Source organism: Balaenoptera ricei, chromosome 3 (genome assembly GCF_028023285.1).
Source record: "Balaenoptera ricei isolate mBalRic1 chromosome 3, mBalRic1.hap2, whole genome shotgun sequence".
Taxonomy (NCBI): domain Eukaryota; kingdom Metazoa; phylum Chordata; class Mammalia; order Artiodactyla; family Balaenopteridae; genus Balaenoptera; species Balaenoptera ricei.
In genome coordinates this window covers 48694759-48710525 of record NC_082641.1, presented here as the reverse complement: position 1 = coordinate 48710525, position 15767 = coordinate 48694759, and the positions used below count along the sequence as shown (strand labels likewise).

Genomic DNA, 15767 nt, shown 5'->3' with positions numbered 1-15767 from the left:
ATCAGCAAATAGCTATAGACTCATCACTACAAATTCATCAGTACTACTTACTAGAAAACACAATTTTGAAAGCTAGAATACTTATATACCAGGATATCTTACATATAGCTCCAGTCACCCAGTCAATTTCAAATAGTTTCTTAGTTCTATCTGGAAGAAGTACTTCAACAAATTTTCAATGTAAAAACACAGTGGCATAAATCAACTACACGTCAATAAAAAAATTAAAGTTAAAAAAAAAACAAACAAACACTAGCATGTCAACCACGGAGGGAAATAACAATACTGAAGAAAAATATATGCAAAATAGAGGTGGCCCTAGAAAAGCCTACTGGATGTCAAAAGAAGCCAAGAAATTTTGAAAATACAATTTCTGAGATTGCCCCAACTGACAATGCTCATTCACAAAAGTTTTATCATGTGTGGGCTCTCCAAAGCACGAGGCAAAGATAAAGGGAGGAAAAGAAACACAGGGCATAAGAATTTACACTTTCACTCAAAAAGTTTTTTGAAAAACACGAAAGATATTACTTTGTCATAAGCTCAGGTTTAATAAGGATGGAAGAATAAAGTATCTGAAAATATCTGAGCTACAAAAATTGTGGTTTGGGCACAATGCTAGTCACATTATTTCTGAAGTCTAATAATTTTCCTCCTTATAAAAGGTGTAAGGATAGAGAAATGTTTGTTAATTATAATAACCTTCTTAGTCAAAATAAATAGCCCTAGAAGAAAAAAAAAACTTTAAAAAATAAATATGGTAAAGAATTCTGAACTGTCATACTCTCTTCATTACAGCAGACTAGCTGCACTGGAATTCTTTGGGGAAGGCAGGACATACTATACTTAGATAGGCAGGTTGGCAGGCAGGCTGGCCAACAGAGTTAAGGAAAGGAGATAGGAAATAAAGATGAGGAAGAAAGGGAGCTCTGTAGCAAATAAGATGGAAGAAAAAAAGAAAGAAAAATTCAGTTCTGCCTCATGCTGCAGATGCCCTCAGGAAATGTCATTAATGGCACATTTCATTACAGAAATTCCCCAGATTGGCCAAACACTTGCTTTTTTGGTTTCCAGATCAAAAACTACATGCATCTTTTGCACATCAAGGCTAATGCATATACGGCATGTGGCTAAGAAATTATTCTCAGCCCAGCATGTCTGCATCAAGATACATCCGTGGCTCCCTATAACCTGTAATGACAACACTGACAAGCTGCACAGAAGACCAACACAGACACAGAGCAGACAGACGCAGAATGGATTTAAATGCCAAAACTGTATCCTGAGACTCTTCAACTGGGTTTTCTTTCCTCCACAAGATGGTTTCCAAATACATTTAGTCTTTGAAATCACTGCAGACTTTTTCATTTCACTAACTTCTCCATCAAGTTGAAGAGTTGTTAAAGTTCTAAGAAAAGTACACTTCCACTTCAGAGGATAAGTGTGGTACCACGACAAATCTCAGGTGAGGAGGGCCTTCCTCAAGGGAGGAGCCCAACTAGATGGGAGGAGCTCTCCAGAACAGGAACCAGGGAGAAAGCCTCAAGGGCGGGAGAACAGACTGAAGTTTCACTGACAGATGGTGACTTTCATGCCTTTTGTCTCTTCTCTCATTTCTCCTCCCCAGGAGTTTGGGGACAAGTATCCCAGTATGCCAAGATGCATTTACAGATCTTCAAGTGACAAAGAATAAACACTGATCCAGAATGACTCAAAAAATAAAGGCAGTCTTTTTGCTGACTACAGAACCAAACTCAGAATTTCCCAATTTCAATTCACAATTATTCCCACTTCTGTGTAAAACAGTACTGGTTTCCATTTTAAGGTTTCCTAGCAGCAAAATACCCAAAGTCACAATTCCAACACAAGAAAACTTAAAACTTAAAACCTCTCAGTCACTACACAGCAAAGTGGTAGAGGGCATAAATTTTTTAAGCCACTGTGTGGGCTCAAATTCCAACTCTTTCATTTACCAGGTGTGTGACAGTGGGCAAGTTACCTAATGTCTGTACCTCAGTTTCCTTATGTATCTCTTAATTTAAATAAATTAATATATGTAAAGCTCTTACAGTATGAAGCACTTCCTGTAATAATAATGACTCTTACTATTATTACTATCATCATCATCATCCAGAAGGTTTCCATGAGCACCTCAACTGAACCTCTCCTAGAACAAGACTGTCACCTCTAAAGTATTCCAACTATTTCCCAATTTGAGAAGACAGCATAAATCCAAAATGTTTCCTACATCTGAAAAAACATTTTGGTATGTGGGGAACTTTTCAGCTCAGAGTGGTTTTTCAAGGAGTTATACCCACCAAGTAAAGATGTAAAATGTGAACTGTTCCCTCTTCCATCTTTCAAGAAAAAAAGGAAAAGGAAGAGACAGTTTGGGAGGTGCTTTTGTTTTGTTTTGTTTTTCAAAGAGTAGCTTTGACAGGCCATTAATTCAAGCTGATCTTAAATGTATCTGTAGAGTATTCAACATGTGAAGTGCTTCTGCCTTAACGGTTTTAGAGTATAGACTGTTACAAGCACCCAATTAACTGAAAAAGGACTTTCCTACCACATAACTTTTACATTTGAAATCTCACAAGTGCTGTTTTACCCTTTTTCACTATTTCCTACATTTAAAATATTTCATTACTTTTAATACTGCAGTGATGGTAATTAAAATAATCATAAGTTTCTCCAGCATGAGGCATGGAAGAGAACATGGAATGGACACAATCCTGATTTTCAGGCAACTTATGTAAATATGCTGTTTTGGCGGGGGGTGGGGGGGGTGGGTAGCAGATTTACTGTACTTATTTTTGATATTACCCATTTGCTGATTTGGAAGGTAAGTGTAGATTTCTCCCAAAAGCAGATGGCCTATCTACTGTAGAAAGCTGTTTCAGATACAAGCAACTACCAGCAGAGAAGTTACATTCTTAATAATCAGTACAAGCCCCTTTGAACTCTATGGAGTGCTCATTATCAATATCATAAATAAAACAATAAAAGCAAATGCTTCCTTAAACAGAGTCTTAGCAACTAGAGATAAAGGGATCTGCCGTAATTGGGTTGAATAGAGGGCATTTGGCAAGAGCAAATGGGTAAAGAGCCTCAAAAGTAAATCATGATTTTGTTGTAATACAAAAATATAAGAAAATGAGAGCTAGTAATGTTCTTTGAGAAAGTAAGATATTCAAAGGTATGAAAAACATTTTTTAAATCCACACAAAGGGATTCTGAAACAGGAAAATCTATTAACCCACAAGTTGTTGGATTATTTTTCTTTACATACACACGTTATGGAAACTTCAGAATCACGAAATATATTCCTGATTAGCAACACTCAAGTTTCCAGCTGCCTTTGCATTTGTTCATTTTGTCAAAGCCCTAATTCTATACTAAAGTCCTTTGTCTTACTCGAACGCCGGCTCAGCTCACCTTACCAGAAAGGCTCTTCTGGTTTGTCAGCTGTGCCCATGGTAAGCAGCTGGGAAGTATGGAAAAACCCTAACTACTGACTGAAAGAGTGTGGACGTGGAGTTGCACCATTTGTTGCAGAAGAGGTTATAAAAAATGTAAATCCAAAAAAATGAAATTAAAAAGACTATTCATTGCACCACACCTGCTCAGAAAAAGCTTTACAATCACCAATCCATGTAAAATAGCGCCAGTTCAACTAAAGGAAGTATTAATCCTTGTTTAAAGTGGGGGCAGGGGTGGGGTGGTGGGCGGCACCTACCAAGGCACAAAGACAAAGGCAGAACCACTAAGCAGCAGAAAAAGAAATGCCCACTCATGTACAGGGGATAAACCAAAGGTCTCTCAGAGGTCTGTGTTTCCCTGATGTAGTACTTTAAATAACCGGCAAACTCAAGGCCGACAGACATCAATCTGGAATGTAGACAGGAGAGCTTTCACAACTTCAAAGCATAAGAATGTGTTCTCAATTAGTATGTAATATATGAAAGCCAAGTGCAGACTAGGCCTCAAATATTTCCCATCTTTAGCTTGAGATTTTTCTCATCCTTAGCAACGTTCAATTGCTGGGCCACTGTGCCACTGTTCCCGTAATCTCCTATGCCTTACTTGTGCCCACCACTTCCAAGTGTTGTGGCTATGAGCAGGGCTCTCTCCTGAGTCTAAGTGCAAACACCCATATCTGGAGCTGTCAATAAATTATATCCAACGAGGCACCAACAGTCTGTGGTATTTGCTATTTGAAAGACAGAGAGCCAGGCTGGCTGCCTCATAAAACCCCGGTGAAGTGGGCACGATCACCTTGACTGGCAGGGTTATGCACAGCCCTCTGCCCCTGGGGCACAGCAGCTGAGAGCAGGCTCCCAAAAGAACCAAGATCTAGGTGGATTGTCAATGGTGGAGCAAAGTACACTACTGGGCCTGGTTATGTGAGACAGTATGTTGTGTACAAAATACGTGCATTCATCATGAAACCATGAAGCAGGAAAAGAGCATTAACCCTGATAAAGTGCCTATGCACTGGCCTAAATACTAGCCATATATTATCTCAGTTAATGCAACTGAGGACCAGACAAGTTAAATAACTTGCCCAGGTCACAAAGGTGGTAAGGGATAGAATCAGAATCCAAACCCAGATCTGCCTAACTACAAAACAAGTGTTCTTGCTATTAAATCATAATGCCTTTTATTATTTTTCCCATCATCACGTTTCTCTGAAATAGTTAGGCCTCCACTGTGGCCATCTATAAAGATGGTTTAAAACTCAAAAGAGAACTAAGCATCTTCCTGACAACCCAGCAGTACAGACTGGCTTGGGCAAACTCCTTTAAACACTAAATTTTTTCTATTTTTAATCATTTGATGAAATGGTAAATTTGATGAAAACTTCTTGAACAGAACATACCAAACACCACTAACCAGTAAATGTGTGTCCTACGTCCACAGTGTTCTACCATTTGGGATGAGAGACTGCACTCATCCTAGAGATGCAGGGGGCCACACAGACCACCTAGTCAAATCTCGAGACTGCAAGATGTTCCTCATAAGATTTGCCCAAGGCTAAAATGTTAAAAATATGAAAAGAAACCCATTCGAGAGTGGCTCAATGGATCTAAAAATTTAAGCAGCTTTTGGAACACAAAGTTTCCAACATACATCTAAATCCAGTCGTTCCACCAACACCTGAGTTCCATACCCACCATAGCCAAACTGGCCACCTGTCAATCTTAACATTTTCTAAATCCTGTAACCTCGTGAATTCGGATTCAACTGTACAATATTAAGGCAACTATTCGTGAGGCCTCGTGAGGGTGGTGGTATTCTTTCACCCTATTTGAACATTCTTTCCTCCCTGCCCAGACTTGCAGAGCTACGTACACTTTTCACTACCATACTGGTTCTGAAAACTTGTCATCAGAGTTTGGAAGACTTTTTATCAATTAAAATCAGAGAATCTCTGTTTTAGCAAGGAGAGCAACATTTTAACGTGGAAAACCTGATCCTTAAACTGGAAAAAAAAAAAGTTTAAGTGTCATTGAAATAGTAGTTTTCCTCAGAAATATTACTGACTTTAGCATCATTTTTTTGTTTTTCTAAATAAGATGATATATTACTTAAACCAACCACAAAGGCATCAGCATATATGAGAAAAAGTTCTTATACATCATTAGGTACCAGATTAAAATAAGAAATGTTAGGGACTTCCTGGTGGTACAGTGGTTAAGACTCTGCGCTCCTAACGCAGGGGGCCTGGGTTCGATCCCTGGTCAGGGAACTAGATCCGACATGCATGCCACAACCAAGAGTTCGCATGCCACAACTAAGAGTTCACATGCCACAACCAGGGAGCCCGCGTGCTGCAACTAAGACCTGGCGCAACCAAATAAACAAATAAATATTAAAAAATATATATGTATATATAAATAAAATAAAATTAAAAATGTTAAAATAATATTGTTATGTGCTAGAGTTATCAACCTTTCCAGGCTTTCATTCTCTCAAAACAAGATGGAGATTTCAATTATGACTACAGCCAGCTGGTGGGGTGAAAAGAAAGCCAGCCACACTGTCCTCCACTCTCATCATCTGCCTCTCATTATTCTCCCACCATCCTAAATTTAAGGTGCAGCTCCAAGCTGCCCAGAAGATCTTGACCCTAATGGGAGGCGACTGCTTGTCAGCTGCCTAGTCTGTTTACTGGACAGTTATTGTGGTACTATGCCTGAAACTTGAAAAGAAATCCTAAACAGAAAGCAAATATATGGTGTGTGAAACATACATACATACATATTATCAATAAATACATAAGATAAACTTATTTTTAAATAGTATGTAAGTTACATTTTCCACTAATATGCTCAAACAATAAGCACACTATTTTCCCTGTGTGTCCAGACTTTGGAAACACTATACTTACTATACTTCTTTCAGATTAAGAACTGGATCCATTCCTTTGAATTCAGAGAAACATCACCTGGAAAGGTGTCTGGAGGTTAAAGAAAATTATACTGAGCATGTTATTTGAAAGTAAAACATGCTGCTTGAAAATAATTCTAACTCACATTTCCTGACTTTTTGGACACCTTGTATCTCAATTCACTGCAAATCGGCTCCCTTCATTCTCCCCACTCACCCCAAATACCAAATTTCTTTCTCTATTGAAGGCATCATGACTTTACTGCTTATGGTGTAGCACTTTCGGGAAACTGAAAAAACTGTTAAAGAGAGAACTGTTGACTCCATTAGAGTCCAGTTAATTCTGTCACTGATTGCTATGTAACTAAAGACAAGTACCTAATCATAAATAAAAATACATCTCTTGAGATTATGAATGTTGATGAGAGCGCCAAAGGCAAGGGCAGTAGGGTACTCACATAATTCCTTTGCAAAAATATCAGAGAAAAGTTGAGATGAAAAGGATTATCTCTTTCTGCTCCAAAATATAAAAGATTATGTATTCTGGCTATTTTTATCGCCAAATGACCGGCAGCTATGAGTCGTGAGGAGAATGCGCGTAAGACAGCATGCAGGACACCAACCACCACCAACCACCACCAGCCACGCTGGTCTGTCAGAGGAACACGATGCTACCTAGTCTTGGCAGCATTCATTTGGAACGGACTAGCTTTTGGCCTGCATTCCACTTCTCATTTTCCTCGCATATCTGTATTACTCTACTTTCTATCCCTTAACAAAGAACAAAAAGTTTAGCAGGTGGACCTTTACTAGTATAACACATGTTTAACTACAACCAACTTCATCCATCTGTTATATCAAGAAAGATATCTACATTCCACTTCTACATGGAACGCCCTAGTAAATTTTACATTTGTTTTGAATAGATTGCATTACATTTATCCACGCAGTAAATGACATAATGCACTGTGATGGAGGGATCTCTTCACTCCACACTGCAGGAATACCTCAATTACTAAAGGAGAAAAAACGCCCTTCTCATGGTATTCAAAAAGTTAACTATATAGAGCTCCAGCGGGACAACAGCGGAAAATATATCACTCCTATGATCAAAGAGGTAATATACTGTACTTAGTTTTCCACAGCCAAGAGGCCACATGTCACACACTAGAACAAAATAAACTACAGACAACTGCTCACCACTGAGGCATGTGTGTGACTTCCTTCGTACTTTAAGATGAAGGCATGACATGCATCACCGTGTTAGTTACTTTGAGTCTTTGTCCAGAACAGATGTACCCTTACTTTAAAAGTAAATTCAATATCATCATATGCAAAAGAAAAATATGGAGGTGATTTTCACTTTAAAAAAAGAATTTTCAATGGTATTCTTTAAATATAAAAGTAAGTCCTAGAATGATTCATTCTACACATATATCTATTACATACTATAAGGAACAATAAGTTTTTATGAACACATGAAGGAGTTTATGATTGCAATAATAATTCTAAACCAGGGGCTGGTAATCACTGAGACAAAAACCAAAGAGAGCACAAGTCATCACCAAAGAAGACTCAATGGTCAGTGCACAGGAGTATAATCTCCCTAGGTTCCAGTCAACATTTTCCAATAAACCACCATTTCTTGAATGTCTACCATGCTCCAGACAACCCTACCTGGCTCACATTTCCTGCACTTCCACCTCCTGACTTGACACACAGAAAGGACTCAAGAGTCTATACAGAGGATGTTGTCCCTGATGCAATACACTCAATACCCTCAGTTTTGTCAAGATCTGAAGACCTAAGAACAGTGAACGGATACTACAGTACTAGTATTTTCAAAACCTAGATTTAAATATGGTGGGGAAGAAAAAAAAAAAAAACATTCTACAGATGCTAATTGTTAGGAACATTTTCTGGAGCCCCACAGACGGTCCAAATTCTGAGAATAATTTAAAGCTATACCAAACCTAGTGTGAGAATAGTGATAAACAGAACAAAATAGTTCCAAGGCTATTCAAAGTCATAAAGAATAAACAAAGCCATTTTCTCATCTTAAATATCACACAAAGAGGTTTAATTTTATTTACTATCTATCAGATGTAGCTTGGCATTTGCATTGCTAATGATCCTTTTTCAAAGTGTGCTCACACTTTTAGTTCCTTTTGAATAGAAATAATTGATCTCCTACCTACCCTAGGACTTGGACATGCTAATAATGTCAAGCTGCACATAAGCTTATTTTCATGTTCAGAATATTATCAGAATAGAAAAAACTTTAGAGGGGGTTATTTATTTTCTTGGGAAGGTATTGTATATAGGAAGGTTCATCCTGCTTTGTTCTAGTTTTCACTTGATATTCTATAAAGGGTAGATCCAAATATAATTTCTCCCTTACGAAAGACATCCCTCAGAAGGCAAAAACCTAAAAGAGTTATTTTTCCAATATGCACTAGAATAAAAAAAAGGGCTTCAGTGTTTTGTGGTATCAAATTCTTTGTCTCCATACAGTTATCAACTCAGAACTAGTCAAAGGACCCTCTGGAAAAATGAAACTGTAAAAGGCAATGGAGTGCTCGACCACAAGTAAATCCCTACAATTTTAAGATGACAGTCTACTTCTGTGCAGTCACTTAGACAATAAAGATTTGAAGGAAAAGAGAAGCAATAAAACATACTTCACAAATCCAAAAGATCGTTCCCAGGATAGAAAAAGAATTCCCTTGACAAGGTCTAGCCCAAGAAATTGTTGTAAGGAATAAAAACATTTCTGAATTGGATAATCTGAGATACAGACTTAATGTTAACCTCCAAACTGTTATTTACCTTTCTATCTTTGTTTAATTTTTATTATGACTTAAAAATGAAAAAATTTGAAAGGGTATGCTTGCCCCAGCCTCTCTCAAGGCAGCTTAAGATTATGACTTTCTTGTGAATCCTTCCAAAGATGCATATACAAGCAACTTATAAATACAAACTTATTCTCAAATGGCATAGTAACACACACTACATCTTTTCTTTTTTCATTTAACAAATATCTACATCATTCCCTATCGATATAGTTTCCTCATTCTTTTTTACTACTGCACCATATTCCATTATGTGAATGGACCATAATTCATTTAACCAGTCTTCTGTGATGAACATATAGGTTGTTTCCAGAGTTTTGTTACTATAAACAATGCTTCAATAAACTACTTCATTTCAACTTAGCATAAGATCCTGAATACATTCCTGGATGTAGACCTGTTAGGTCAAAGAGATCTGTGCGTTTATAATTTTAATGTATGCTGTTAAATTATCCTCCATAAAGACTGTCCCAATTTATACTCCCACCAGCAATGTATGAATGAGTGCCTATGCCCACACCCAGGCTAATAATGTGTTACATTTTTATTTTATTTTTATCCATGTGACAGGATTTTTTTTTTTAATGGCATCTGGTGCAATTTTAATTTGCATTTCTCTTACAAACTGAGCAACTTTAATTTTTTTATTGAGGTATAGGTGATGTACAATACTATATAAGCAACTCAGCAACTTTAGATTTAGAGCCAGTGGTATCTCATTTCTGTGAAATCTTCATGTATATCCTTTGCCCATTTTTCTACTGAATTGTTGGTCTTTTTCTTATTGATTTGTAGAATTTTTTACACATGAAGGAAATTTGCCCATTATCTTTGATGAGTTGTAAATGTTTTTCAACTTGTCTTTGACTTCACTTGTGTTAGTTTTTGATATGCAGAAATTTTTATTTTTTTAAGTCTAGTTTATAAATATTTTTCTTTTATTGCTTCCGTTTTAGGTCAAAGTTAGAAAAACCTCCATTCTAAATTGTAAAACTTTTCTTCCCTACTTAGTTCTATTTCTTTTGTGACTTTGCTTTTTAAAGTTAAAATTTCATCCACTTAAAATTCATTCTGGTGGAGGTATGAATTATAGATCCAACTTTATTTTTTTCCAGATGGCTCCCCAGTTACCATTTACTGAATAAATTTCATCACTGATTTGAAATGCCAATTTTATCATGTCCTGTGTGTTTTGAGGGTCCCTTTCCAGGCTTCATATTTTATTTCATTGATCTGTAGATCTATGCATTTTGCCTTCATCACACAGTTTTAATGAATGTGGCTTAACAATATCTTTTAATATCTTGTAGGGATGTTCTCATCTCTCATTACTTTTCTTTTTCAGAATGTTTCTAATATTATTGTATGCATCTTCCTATATTTATTTTAGCATTGCTTTGTCAAGCCTAAAAAAATCCTGTTAGTGTTTTTATTGGGATCATTTCCAATTTACAGACAAACTTAGGGAGCTTACTTACCTTTAAGAAACAACCCTAAAACCTGGCAACTTTGTTCCACTGCATACGAATGGTGTGATTCATGACTCAGCTAGGACAATCATATTTCATATTAGTATGTCTCCAATCACAAGACGATGGTCTTCCTGAGAGTTAATAGTGGTGTTTGGCATTAACCTTCCTCTTGCAGCCAGAAGGGTTGTATGAAAAACGTATGAATGCCATAAGTACTGTTAAAATAGCATATTCACTGAGTTTATCCATAAATTAAATATAAATAAATAATAATTCCATGGTCACCATATGTTTTCTTAAAATGAAAGCTAAAGACACAGGAGTAAAGAACTGAAAAAGACCTCTACAGATGATCCAGACCAGGGTCTAAGCAACCTTTTCTTCTGAGCACATCACTCCTATCATAATAGTTTATTTTATGGACTGTTTCCTAATTTCCAATTCAAAGGACACTCTAAATTGGAAAATCATGTTCATTCTACCCCCAACATTCCTATAGAATTGTTACCACATGTACAGTACATTGTATCATCATGTAGATGGAAGCAAAAGGAAGCAAAAGGAATGATGAATGGGAGCAAAAAGTAGAAAAAATATTTTACATTAATATTTACAATTTACAAACACCTTAACATACACTATCTCATCTGACATGTATGCATAAATTGGGCTGCCTACATATTAATAAAGAATACATAACAATGAAGAATAATTTTTATAAGTAATATTTTAAAACTAAAACATTCATGTCTACTACATCCTGTAATTTTAATGTTACAAATCTTAGGTATCAAAAGAGAAACATGTTCTCTCTGTTCAAGGGTGGGGGGGATATGAGATTAAAGATGTAGGCAGGGCCAGATCATGAGCAACGACATAAAGAATTTGACTTTGGCCTTAAAGGGATTTTAAATAGGGAAAGAATATGATCATAACTGCTTTTTAAAAATCACTTATGTGCAGTACAGAGGCTGGGTTAGCTGTAGTGTGGCAAAGGTAGATAGAGAAAAAGTTATTGCAGTGAACCAGACCATTGATGGTTGGACTTAGGGCAGTAGCAGCAGTGATGAATAAAGGATTCATTTAAGAGATATCCAAGAGGTAGAAATGGTAAGACACAGATGATTTCCTGGCTTAAACAACTCAATGGACAGTGGTGCCACTTATAGAACTAGTGAACATATAGGGAAAGGCAGATTTAGAAGGAAAATAACAAGTTTGAAGTACAAGTGTAACAAGCAAGTGAAGACATCTAGTGAACAGTTAGACAACAGGAGTCTAGAGCTCAGAAGTAAAGATTTAAAGCTGGTATGTGGAGTTTTGAGAGCAAATAAGAGTAGAAAAGGGGCCCAGAAAAGCAGGTAGAGGAAAGTGACCCTGCAAAGAAGACTGGACTTACCAGAGAGGTAAGAAAAAAACCAGGAGAGCTCGGATTTTATGAAAGCCAAGTCAAGACTGTGTTACTACAAAGAGTTGTCAGCTTGGTTGAGTGTTGTTGTGCTGTCAAATAAGATGAAGAATGAGGAGAGCGAGCCCACTGCATTTAGTAACCCTGGTACCCTTAACAGGGACAGCTTCAGTGGAGTGATGGAACAGAGACCAGAGTGCAGGAGGCTGAAGAGTGAAGTGGGAAGTGAAGAAATAAGAGTGTGATCACTCTTTCAAGAAATCTGAATATGGGGGTGGGGGGAGGTCACTGAGGAAAAGAATGGAACAGGAAAGTTCTGTGTCAAAGGAGGATTTTTTTTTTTTAAGGTGGAAGAGATTTCCCCATGTTTAAATGGTATTTATGAACACTAGTACTAAGGAAAACAAATCATTCCTTCCTTTCAATAATGCCCCCAAATTAATATAGGAAAAAAACTGGAATGCTGCTCATTTCTGAGGATGATCTTATGGTAGTGAGAAAACTCAGCGATCCATAACTGGCATTTATTTGCTCCTAAAGATAATCTCTAATAAATCAGCAACAAAAAAGTTAACAATAAATCCCTTAAAACAACAAAAACAAAAAAACCCAAAAACATCCTTCATGCAGACATAAATGATTTCATAAGAGCGATCTGCTTACATTTAAATCATAACAGAACTTTAGGATGCTCACAACAAAATGGAAAATGGAATTCAAAGTTCACATGCCTAATGTTTACAGTGATTTGTAAATTCTGAAATACACTTTCTCAAAATAATCAGGTAAGGGAGAATAATCTGTGGATCCAATAGGTCAACTTACTCTGATTCTTCTACAGATTAAAGGTTTTACAGATGCCTTGAAATGAAAGGAAACTGACTATTACATGAATGGTTTGGTTATTTACACCCCTTAAGGCTCATACATAGCACACCTAATGGTTTTGCCTTGAGGCAAAGATTTAACAGATTGCCCTCCTAATTGCTCCCTGGACACAACTGTACACAAGGCCATGTGATTCCGAGGTGCAGATTCCTATATAAAACTCATCTTTAGGGAAAAAAAAAAAAAAAAATCAAAGATAAATATCTCACCAACTATTTCTGAACAAATAAAACTGTTTATAATATCCAAAATCTAATAAATCACCATGCCAAACACTAGCCAATATACCTAATACATTCTGACCTGGTTCTCTCTAAAATATAAGCAATTTAAGTAAAGCAATAAACATATTATTTAGCAACATCATCATCCCAGTAAACTGCTGAACATTTAGTTGTACTACAAATAACAGTGCCAATTTTAAAATTTCAGACATGAGAAATTTCATTCCTGAACAATGTGTGTTATGTCTTCATAATAAGCACAGACACTTGGGAAAGTCATCATTTTTAAATGAGTTTAAAATGTAAAATAAAATCTAGGTAGTGAAGGAGATAAAAGAATTTTTAAACTAGAAAAATATATAAAACTAAGTATTAAACTTCTGGAAAGGTGAGGAAAGTCCTCTAAATTTAGAAATCACAGTGGAAAAGAAAAAAGTTTGAATTTCTAAAAATAAAAAAAAATATTCCAAATGTCCCAAAATGGCAGTTAAAAACTCAGCTAGGTACCAGCACCTGCCCACATTCCCCATTCCTGGGGCAGATGTGAGGTGTGGACTGGGCCCTCCTGTCTCCAGAGCACATGCTCTCCACCACTGTGCCCCTTTATCTGACCTTCCCCAACAGGTGAAGAGGACAGGAATATAATTCATAAAATAGGAAATGTGACAAATAAGGAAACATGTGGGGAAATATTTAATTTCCTGAGTAACCCAAATTTTTCACATTAAAACAGGTAACCTGTTTATGGCAAACTTTTGGTAACTTGTTAAATTGGCAAAAATATAAAACTATGGTAATATCTAGAGCTGGTAAGAGGTATTAGAAACTGGTAGGCGGTTTGACATTACGCAAAATGAGCCATAAAAACATCCACATGCCCTTTGGCCCACAGTTTCCTCTTCTGGAAGTTCTATACTAAGGTAAAAAAAATTAAAATATAACAAGAGTAGAGGGGGCTGCTCACTGCACACGTGCAAAGTTCCTCATCTGACAATTATTCATAAAGTAAAAACCTAGAAACAACCTGTATGTCCAAAATAAGAGAAACATCATGTAAAATATGATAAATCCATTGGTCATTATAAATAATTATAAAATGTTTAGAACATGAAAAATGCATACAATGTCAAACCAAAAAGGGCTGGATATAAAACCGTACAGATTTTAGAAACTCTTTTTTTAATGCAAAGAAAAATTACAAAAAGGAAAAGAACTCAAAACTGTGACTATGGTTGGTTAACGTGATAGTACAGAATGATTTTTTTCCCCACTAACTTGCAAATGTTTTCATAATGTGGTTTAATTACTTCTATTATTTTAATAAAGCTCTGAAAAATAGGTGGTTCACAAAGCATTTGCAAATTTAAAATATAAGAACAAAAATTTGAGTGGTCTTTGACATTTTTTTCCAAAAGTGAAAAATAATGGTCTAACAATAAAGACGCCTCAGATAATCTGTTCTATATGATCCAAGTTCCAGTGTATAGAAGTTGCAAAAAAAAAACCTGTCAACTTATTTAGGCCTTAGAAGTTATTTCATTAGTTATTTTATTTTAAATGCAATTGGATAGCCATTTGAGTTTTAAGCTGGAGTGTTTTATTACCCCATTTATGCTACAGCTTCCGTTTTCTAGTCTTTTGGTAAAATTTAGCATCCTAAATGCTTAACAAGATCTTTGATGGAAAAAGAAGAACCATTTATACCACCTGACTCTTGCTTAATCTAAAAAATAACTTTATTAGATAAAATTCATATTTAATAATATTTTAAATCTTAATAAGGTCTCCCCTACTAGACTAACAGTTCCTGAAAGAAGACAGGAATTGTACCTTATTTAGCAAGGTGGCGGGTTCTTACACAAGCATACAGATCTGTGCTTGAGGAGGTATACAAGGGGAAAAACTAACGTCCCGAAGTCAGGAAAATCACAAATCACCAATCAAGTAAGCAGACATACATAGGGCTGTCCAAGTCCAAAGATACCTTTGTAAGATATTAAAATGTTTCTGAAAGAATTGGGTGCCCAAAAGACCAATCCAAAAACGTTCCGCCTAACCTCCAAGTCACCTAAGCCTGATGCCAGGAAGACTCAATTTTAGCCAACCAGAAAGCACACATTTATTACAACAGATTTTGAGAGGTTTTTTTTTTTAGCTGTTATATAAAATAGTGGTTAACACAGAATGCTCACTTATTAGCACATGTTAAAAGAATGTACTTGAGTTTAATCCAGTGATGAAATTGTTTCATTCTGCAATAGTAACTTGGACTTTCACTTACCTATGATCCAAGATCCTTTTCGTTGTTATATAAGATAAAGTTTATAACAGGGAATAAGAGATTTAGCTCACCAGGGCTGCCACATTTGTTACTAAAACCACTGGGTCTTCAGGTCTCAGAACAACACAGGAATCTATATCCAGAACCGAAGGAAGTAATGATACATCATTAAAACCACCAACAAACATCTGTATAGCACCTTATGGTTTTAAAAGGGAATTATATATAAAATATTATTTGATAGCTAAAATA

General features: G+C 36.2%; 1 protein-coding gene and 1 non-coding gene across 2 annotated transcripts in view; one reads left to right on the top strand and one right to left on the bottom strand.

Annotated features, from left to right (window-relative positions):
* ZSWIM6 (zinc finger SWIM-type containing 6) overlaps window positions 1–15767 on the bottom strand; it is a 197427-nt gene that overhangs the window by 147275 nt on the left and 34385 nt on the right. The gene's annotated exons all lie outside the window — the stretch shown is intronic.
* On the top strand, window positions 5677–5749 carry TRNAR-CCU (transfer RNA arginine (anticodon CCU)). The gene has a single exon. It is a non-coding gene; the product is annotated as a tRNA-Arg (tRNA).